Here is a 10,070-nt window from a genome sequence, read left to right as displayed (position 1 = left end):
GGGCCAGCATCTCCCTCACTCCTCGCCGAGGTCCTTCTGTGTGGGGAGGGTGGGAGAGCGGTGAGAGGGGGCGTGGCCTCGGGGGCGTGGCCATGGGGCGCTATGAGGGGACACGTGTGGGGACACACGGGGGGGACAGGCAGCACCCACCTGGGGGCCGGCATGGTGGCTCCGGGGGCGCAGCTTGTTGGCCTGCGCCTCGGCCATGTCGGCGCACTCAGCCGCCTCATCCAGCTCGTGCTGCGCCTTGCGCAGCTTGGCCAGGTTGGCAGCGGCCTGTGCCTCCTGCGGGTGGCCGGGACAGGGGTGACACCCACCCCACAGATGCCCCACATCCACCCATCTCCTCCAGCATCTCCATCATCCACTTCCTCCATTTCCATCTTTTCCTTCCTCCAGCTCCTGCATCTCCGACTCCTTCTCCTGCACCTCTTCCTACTCTGCCATCTCCTCCTCCTTCTCCGTCTCCTCCTCCTCCTTCTCCATTCCCTCCTCCTTCCCTTCTATCTCCTTCATCATCTCCTCCTCCATCTCCATCATCTCTTGATGTCCATCATCCGTCTTGGCCATTATCTCCTTCCTCCAACATCCACCTCGATCTCCATCTCCATCTCCTCCTTCTCCATTCCCATCCCCATGCCCTCCTTCCCCACGTCCTCCTCCCCCACCTCCATCTCATGCACCCATGCTGAGCCAGCAATGGCAGCAAACCACTCCTTTTGGATAAACTTTGCTTGAAGTTTATACTCTGGGTTTTCGATTGACGACACTTTTAAATGAAAATGAGAGACTTTTTCAGAAATCAATAACAAAAATGTGACTACAGTCACTCAATCTCCACTTAAATGTAAAAAAATATATATATAAAAGGTGAACTAAGGAAGGAAGAAGGAGGAGGGAAGATTCAGTCATAAATTCTGGATCAGTCAACAACCCCTTTCCTCCCCTCGGGTCGGGATGCTGCCTGAGCAGACTCCTTGAGACTGAGAGCCCTCTCCCATCTTCTGGGGTGAGTGATTATTGCGCATTTGTACATCAGAACGTGCTAAAAAACCCACACTGTAGTAGAGAATTTCTGGTACTGACAGCCGAAATCTGCTTTGTAGATGTTGCATTTGAATAAATCGTGCTATTCGCAAACACGACTTGTGGTTTTGAAGGTGATTGGAACTACAGTCGACAGACTGGTCGTGAATCCGGTATTGCCCGATTCGGGCATATCGGGCCTATGATCGATCATATTATTTGTGAATTCGACTCGTTTCGAAGGTAATCAGAGCTGCAGTTGACAGACTGTTTGTGAACCCGGTACTGCCAGAGTGGGGCCTATAGCTATCACAGTTTTTGATATCGCTAATAAGAGGTAAGTCCAGCCACCCCCGGTCCCTTTAACCTTTCGGGATCGTCTGTAACACAAGGGGATTCATCTCTTACCAAATTATCCTCTCCCTTCCCCCAACCACCACCAGCTTCAAACTACAACATTTTTAAATTGGCGTAGTCGGCAGGATAAGTCGATAAAGGAATTCCTATGGAGACAGCAACGTGACAAGGACTTGGCCAGAGATAACTGGTCAGATCCGGTAGAAGTTCTGCAAAGAGTAGAGAAATGCCATGCCAAATTTAAGGATGGGAAAGAGAATTATTTGTGCCATTCTGGGCAATTGTATAATTCAGCTGCAGAAGGACTATAAACTGAGAAACTGAAAATAGATTATCAGTGTAAGAACTCAGAAATTCGATGCTTGCAGCATGAATTAGAGAAGAAAAAGAAAGGTACACAATTATTGGAACAGCAAATAAAACAATGCTAATGCAGGCATCCCACACACCCCCCGTACAGATCCCTACTTTGGCGGATCTGTTACATGACGTGGTGAGTCATGAACAAGAGATGGAGTGGCCAGACCTTGAACCTCTGCCAGAAAAATTAGGGAAAGGAATCTCCAAATCAGATTTACAGACCTCTGCACAATAATTTATAGCAACAAGTGCTAACCTTAGGAGTGCCCCTCTCTATGTTGCATGAGCAATCCACTTGCAGTATCAAGAAACTGGTCGAAATACTAAATCTCCCCCTTCCAGCGGGCTGGACAAAAACTCCCCTCTGCCCCCGCACGGACCCCTCCACCTCTCTGGCAAAGCAAAAAATCCTTTTGCGCCTCTAAGGGAGGAGCTGAGGAGATGAAAAAAATAAACACTACAGATTGGGATTTGGACCCAAACAGCATGATCTATGTTTTTTAGTGGTGTGAAAACTAAGAATTCCAAATTACAACAGCCAGTAAGCTCAGGAATAACAACCTTATGTCTCCCTGATAAAGCTTCACCTATTAAGGTAGCTCTTACTAAGGTAGTTTACTAAGGCCTGTGCCTGATAACAAGCATGGGGTGGAAATATGAAGCACCAACACTGGAGGTGGTTTATACTGATTCTTATGCCATACTTAAGGGAGCATCTGAATGGGAAAGCAGCAACTGGCAGGTCACTGGATTTCAGATATGGCAGAAGAAAGACTGGAAAGAGATACTAGAGGAAGGAAGGAGACATGATATCAAAAATAGGAAACCATTCTGCTAAACTTCTTATACATTTGGAAAGCTATTGATAATAGTAATGTAAAAGTAGTACACAATAAATGTCTTCCTTTCATTCCAAATGGGGTAACCTGTTTGGCCTCACCCCACCAAGCTAACTTGTGTTTTCTCTTACAGTGATCCTCAAGATGGCCAGAGAAAGCACTAGGTCTGAGCTGCTGGACTGAAGTCTCTATAGCATGTCTACATTGAATATGGGGAACTCCTCTGCGTGAGGGAATAGAGGAGATGATGTTAATCCTGAATGCACACAGTCATCGTTCCTTTATTATTATTGTCAATGTATTTTTCATAGTAATTATAGTGTGTAAACCCAAATTGTAGTTCAAAAATAGTGACTTGTTCTGCATATCATCTCTTATTAACATACTCAGTTTAGTAGCTCCCTGTGTCTATGTTCTGCCCAAAACTGAACACAGTGTTCGAGGGGCGGCCTCACCAGTACAAAGTACCAGGGGAACAATCACTTCCCTGATGCTGCCACCACTCATTACCACCACACTCTGGGCACAGCCATCCAGACAGTGTTTGACCCAGCAAAGAGGACCCCTGCCTACGCCAGGAGCTGCCAGCTTCTCCAGGAGAAGGCAGTGGGACACTGTGTCGAAGGCCTTACTGAAGCCTAAGTAGACCATGTCCATAGTCTTTCCCTGATCCATTGGGGGGGGTCACCTGGTCGCAGAAGTAGATGAAGTTGGTCAGGCAGGAACTGCCCTTCATGAAGATGTATTGACTATGCCTGATCCCCTGGTATATTGATTCAGGAGCAAAAGAACAACAATTTCTCTCTTTGGTGCCTTTTAGAACATTTATTTCTATAATAGTTATTTCTCTAATAGAACAGCAAACAAAACTGTGAAAAACATCTGCAGAGACAGTAAGGGTCACCTTGTTGCTGGTAAAAGGTGAATGTGCGGCTGACAAAGGGCTACTTGAATCACCCACAGGACAGCTAGTACAGGAGCAAAAACAACGGCAAAGGCAGGACAGCGTTCACAGGTGGGAAATCTCCCCAGATCTGTGCCCAGCTCCACAGCAGGTCTTTTAGCCTCGTGGAGTCTCAGCTTGGCACCCAGGGCGCACATACCTAGTGCTGCTGGCTCAGAGCCTGGTGTTCAGGAAGACCCTCCAGAACAGAAATCCTGTTATCCCACAAGAAAAGGAAGATGACATAGACAGCCTAGGCCACCTTTCTGATTTTGGATACTCCCCTTGACTTTTCTCTTCCAAGCCATGAGCTGCAGATGGCTTTGAAGGTACACACTAAGAAGGGTGAGCTCGGGTAGCCCAAAGCCTGGCACACCTCGAGGAGGAAACATTTGGCAGGGACCTTCCTGACCCGGCCTTAGAGGCAGCGCTGCCCTAAGCAGCCTGTCAGCAGGTGCCTGTTGCTGTGTGCTAAGAGCCCAGCACTTGGGGAGCTCTTCCACGGCCAGGCTGCCTTTGCAGAGCCCCCAGCTCCAGCACGTGGCATGAAGGCCACACGTACAACAGGCAGCAGCATCTGCAATGGTGTAAGAAAGAGGCAGATAGGCCCTGCTTGGGGATTTCTAGAGTGCACTGGCTGATCCGAGCAGTGCTCAAGGGGAGGGAGGCTCCTTGGAAAATGCCCTGCGGTGCCAAGCTCCATTCTGGGCACAGTTCAAGGACAGTCCAGCCTGCTGGTACGTAGTGGCATGTCCACTTGTCTATTGGTGTGTACAAGTTGTGCTCTGATGTGTACTGGGGATGACTGGTGTGTACGGGGTTGTGCTGGGGCACACTGGTGTGTTATGGTGTGTACAGTGGTGTGTCCATGTGCATAGGTGTGTACCGGTGTGTCCTACTGTGTGGTGGTGTGCGCTGGTGTGCAGTGTGTTTTTTATTGGTGTGTGTTGGAGGGTACTGTTGTGAAGGGGTGTGTGCTGCTGGGCACTGGTTTGCATGGACATGTGCTGTTTTGTAGTGATGTCTCCACGTGTGCACTAATGTTTTCTGGTATGTACTGATGTTTACTGATTTGTAATACTCTGTACTGGTACGTACTCCGTAGTGGTATTCGCTGTGGTGTTCTGGTGTGTAGTGGGCTGCATGGTTGTGTGCTGGCTTGTGCTGACATGCTGTTTTTTGGTGGTTTGTTCTGGCTGGTACAAGTGTGTGCTGGTGTGCCCTGATGTGTAGTACTCTATCCTGGTGTATCCGCTTGTGTGTTGTGGTATCCTGTGTGGTGGTGTGTCCTAATATTCCCTAGTGTGGTGGGGTGTGCAGTTGTGCAGGAATGTGTACTGCTGTGTGCTATTGTGCACAGGTGTGTTTGGCAAATGCTGCTCTGTAGTGGTGTGTAATGGTGTGTACTGGAGTGCACTAGGGTGTACAGGGGTGTGCTGGTGTATGTCGGTGTGTATTGATGTGGGCTGTTTTGTAGTGCTGGTGTATAATGGTGTGCCTTCTGTGCCACGTGCACGTAAGCGTGCACAAGGACCAGGAAATGGGGTGCTCACAGACTGGGTTTTCAGCTCCACACCCTGAGGCCAGGACAGGCCATTGAGTGTCCCCGGGCCAGGGCTGCAGCCACAGGTGACCTGAGCAGAGGCCGGTGGGGAGCCAGGTCACACCACACAGCGGGGACTGAGCTGCATTTTGCAGAGCACCTCCCCATGGCCAAGGCCCTTGTTCTGGGCCCTCGCTTCAGCTCCCACCATCCACACCACCCCTTACCTGGAATGAACAACATTAACATCCTTTTGATTCAGGAGCAAAAGAACAAGAATTTCTCTCTTTAATGCCTTTTAGAACATTTATTTCTATAATAGTTATTTCTCTAATAGAACAGCAAACAAGTCAGTTGTGCAGCCCCGATGCCCTCCTACTGTCTCTGAGATGCAGCCCGGCCCCTACATCTGCCAGTGCGTGTGCACCACAACGAGCCCCACGCCAAGAGTGGACGCCACGAAGGCCACGGCTGCAGCGCGCACGGAGGGGTTTTGCCTCTGCACCAAGTGCAGCAGCTCCCATGGGATGGTGTTGGCGAGCTCCAGCGCATAGCCCAGGCTCCAGGCGACGTCCGTGCTCCCGGCCTGCCAAAGGAGAGAGGGGCATCGTGAGGGCAGCTCTAGCACAGAGATGCCCCTAGCAGCACTGGGGCCCTGCATGCCAGGCCTGGCACAGGCACAGCGCGTGTCCCCAAGCAGGAGGTCTCCACGAGCCTTGGCCACGGGGCTGAGCTGCACAGCTGCGTGTTAGCTGGGCACGGTGCTGCTGGACACCTGCCTCGAGGGCATTGCCATGCTGGGCTCAGGTTGCTGCTTACCTTCCTCTGGATGATGTTGCGGTTCCAGCTGGTCTCATTAAACTCAAGGAGGGTGAGGACATAGTTGGCGTTGGTGCAATAGCTCCGCAGGCGCCACGGATTCTCTTCAGGGTAGCTAGAAGACAGCTGGGGGCAGGTGTGAGAAGGAAGGGAAGTTGTTTGAGCTCCTAGCAAGGAGCTGGCAGCAGGCAATTGCCTTGCAGGTGCACTGCCCTGCTGGGTACTGACTGCTGCATGAAGAGGGATGGCTCTGTAAGGCCCTTCATGCAGAGAAAGACAATTGCTTGAGGGTTGGGCAGGTGTCATAAGGGCAGCTCTGCCCCGGGGCATTTGTTATTCCTTTCCAACTTCCCCAGAGCCTCCCAAGACCCATCGTAGGAAACATACGTCTTGCCAGCTCCTGGTGCAGAAATTCCAGATGGTCTTGCTCACAGTAGGCAAGGAGCGCTCCTTGGTCACATTGAGGAATGTCAAGTCATAGTAAAACTCGGAGAAAGCCTGAAAGGCAGAAGGAGAAATGGTAGTGAGCAAGAGAGGGGAAAGTGCCGCGGGGCAGCTGCTCTGGTCTCCCTTGAGTCAGCAAGGGCTGTCCACAAGGAGAGCTCTCACCCTGCACACTGCTGCAAGCAGCCCTTCTTCTGCCCCTTGTGCACAGCTCTGCAAAGGGCTGGCAAGAGGCCTCCTAATGGGACACCAAAGGTGCCCCTGAGCAGAACTGTGGCTTCTAAAGACAGCGAGGGAAGGGAAAGGTGAGCGTTTTCCTTACAAAGAGCTGCCCGCTGACAGCGAGCTCGTAGGCACTGTTGAAGGTGCTGTCCTGGCTCTGGCTGCACGTGGAGACGTTCAACAGCTTCCGGATGACAGCCCGGCACCACTGGGCATCTCCATTGCCCTCCAGGGTCACTCTTCTGTCAGCCAGAGCTGCGTGGAAGTCGTTCTGCATGATGCGGGGGGTGGTGTGCAGGGAAGACAGCCAGATGGTTTCGCTGTAGTTTTTTGGGTAGCAAGGGTGTCCCACTTGCGTTCTGGAAGCCGACTCCTGGCAATAGGAAAAAAAGGTTGGCAAGAGTACAGGTTTGAAGGAAGCCATGGGCTTCTCTAGCTTTCCCTGTGTCAGCCCTCAGCTTAAAGCATGACCAGATTAAGCAACGTCTTGCCCGGGTCACTTTAGAATATCTCCAAGGATGCAGACTCCACAGCCTTTTGAAGCTCTATTCTGCTATTTAAGCACCATTCTTGTGAAACTCTTTTCTCTATGTCTGTCCACAATCTCTCCTTTTCCAGCCTGTGCCAGTTGTCTCTTGCTCTGCTATTCTGCACTTTTGGAAAGAGTCTGCCTCTGTCTTTTCTCTACCCACCCCTGAGGGAGATGTTCCTATCTGACCTTCTCATCTCTTTTGTGGTTGCTAGCACGACGCTAGATCCAGATTAGCCGCCACTTTCCCTCTCACCTCAATTAAAGTCTGTGCCACGTGCTTCAGCACCGCGTCCTGTCCATAGCAGAGGTTGTTCTGGGTGTAAATGCTGTCCTTGTACCAGTTAAATGCAAACTTGGAGACTTCATTCGACTTCATAAGTGAACTCTTTGGCATCAAATCAATTGCTTCTCCCACAGGATGCAGAGCTCCAGAAGTTTTGGCCATTTCTGGAGGGAGCCGCGCGTCCCCTTTGGAAGAGTTCTGCTAAGACAAGACAGGACAGCAGGAGCATTTTGGCATGGCTGGAGAAGACTCACACCTATGGCCTGCAAGACTCGTCCTAGCGAGCCCCACTCACTCCAAAGCCCTAACATGAGCTCTTGTCTCAGGGAGCATCTGTGCCACGTGTCTGCTCTGCAGTGGTGCTCACCAATGGTGGCAAACTGACCTTGAACAAGACGAGTTGCAGGGCAATGAGTGACTCCAGGAGCAGTACTCCCAGAACAGCAGAGATCAGGTAGCTCTTTTTAATGGCCATCCTGGCAAAAGAGCCTGCAAAGGTCAACACAGAAAGGGAGAAATTGCTTGGATGTGACGCGCTGGGGAGAGCGTTGATGAGTTAAAGCTGCAAGGAGGCCGTTCCCCAAAGGGGCCTCCAGGCTGGCCCTCTCCTCAAGGAAGCTGCGGGTATCTCAAGGTCAATGGGCTCCTCTCACCTGCCTGCACTCTCAGCCTGCGCACTGCCCAGCACGCACGCACGAGCAGCTAGGGTTGAATCCAAGATTGCTCACGGGCAACAGTGAAGACGGAGAAAACCAGCTATCTGGTCCTCTTCGTCCCGTCAGTCGCTCGTGGATACCTGACTGTCAACAGAACTCAGGCAAAGTTCTGGAATTTGGAGCTTCTCTAGGTTATCTCACGTGGGCATTGAGCAGTTGCACGTTGTCGTGATGCCACCACACATGCCACTCTTCATATTGCCCTTACTAATCTGTCACCTCTTAAAGAGCCACCTTGGCCGTATCCCCTGCCCTGAAATCACCCACAGAGCAGCCAGGGTCTTGAGAGCAGCTTTGATTCCAAGCAGAAGCAGGATGCCGTTGGAAAAGGAGGGATGGCCGTGCAAGGAGGGGGCCGGGGCCCTGAGCAGAGGCAGCCCCCGCTGCGTCCATCTCCTGGCAGCAGCCAGAGCTGTCTCTGAGCTGCTCCTGGCCCTTTTCAGCTCCACACCCTGAGGCCAGGACAGGCCATTGAGTGTCCCCGGGCCAGGGCTGCAGCCACAGTTGAGCTGAGCAGAGGCCGCTGGGGAGCCAGGTCACACCACACACCGGGGACTAAGCTGCATTTTGCAGAGCACCTCCCCATGGCCAAGGCCCTTGTTCTGGTCCCTCACCTCAGCTCCACCATCAGTACCACCACTTATCCGGGAACAACAAGCATTAAAAATCCTTTTGATTCAAGGGCAAAAGAATGAGAATTTCTCTCTGGTTCCTCTTAGAACATTTATTTCTATCATATTTATTTGTCTAATTGAACAGCTAAAAAACAGGGATAATATCCGCAGCAATCACAGATGGGAAATCTCCCCTAAACTGTGCAGCCCCATGGGGCCTCCGTGCACACAAGGTCATATGCCCGTGTTGGGCCATACGAACCTCCATGCAGCCTCCTGGGGCCTGCATGTGCATGGAGCTGGGGGACCTGTACAGGCCTCCGTGTGGTCTCCCGCGGTCTCGGGGCGCACGCGGGCATGCGGTCTCTACAAGCCTCCCTGCAGTCTCCCAGGTCCTCCATGCACACAGCACTGGGGGGACCCTATAGGCATCTGTGCGGCCCCCCAGTGTTTCCATGAGTGTGGGGCTGGGCACGGACTACGGTCCTTCGTGAGGGCCCCGGTGACTCCGTGTGCACGCGGGCAGGGGACCCCACAGGTGTCCGTGAGGGACCCGGGGCCTCCATGCGCATGGGGCCTGGGAGTCCAACAGGCCTATACGTGGCGTCCCAGGGCCTCTGTGCACACAGGGCCCAGAGGGCCCTAGGGGCCTCTCTGCATACCCTAGGGTGTCCATACACACCAGGCTGGTAGGGCCCAAAGGGCTTCCATGCACCCGAGGCCATGGGAGAGCAAAAGGCCTCCCTGTACGGCTCGCTCAGACCTCTGTGTGAATGAGAACACGGGGGCCCTATGTGTCTCCGTGCTGCCCCCTTTGGGCCTCTGTGCACATGGCAGTGGGGTGGCCCTATGGACCTCCATTGGGCTCCCTGGAACTGCCGTATGCACAGGGCCAACAGCGCCCTACGGGCCTCCCTGCTCCCCCTGGGGCCTCCATGTGCAGAAAGCCCAGGGAAACCTGGGGCAGCCCCGCAGGCCTCCCCTGGCCAAGTGCGCACGGACCCCTGGGGGGCTGTACCCATAGGGCCTCCCCAGATGAGAGCCCACAGAGGTCTCAGGGGCCCACATGGAGGCCCGTAGCCCCTGCCCTGCCAGTGCGCACGGAGGCCTCTGGGAACTGCACAAAAGGACATAGGGCCCCCTGAGCCCATGAGCATGGGGGCCTGAGGGGCATCAGGAAGGCCCATAGGGCCCCCCAGCCCTGTGCACACAGACCCTAGGGAACCGCACAAAAATTCATAGGGGCCCCCTGGTCCGTACGAACAGAGGCCCCTGGGGGCCGCACCAAGGCCAGTAGGGCCCCCCCGGCCCCTTGCACACAGAGGCCCTGGAGTCTGCTCACAGGCCCATGGGGCCCCCCGCGGCCGTGTGC

Source organism: Tinamus guttatus, unplaced genomic scaffold (assembly GCF_059628265.1).
Source record: "Tinamus guttatus ecotype Peru unplaced genomic scaffold, ASM5962826v1 Tinamus_guttatus_pri_ptg000297l, whole genome shotgun sequence".
Classification (NCBI taxonomy): domain Eukaryota; kingdom Metazoa; phylum Chordata; class Aves; order Tinamiformes; family Tinamidae; genus Tinamus; species Tinamus guttatus.
This window is presented reverse-complemented; position numbering follows the sequence as displayed.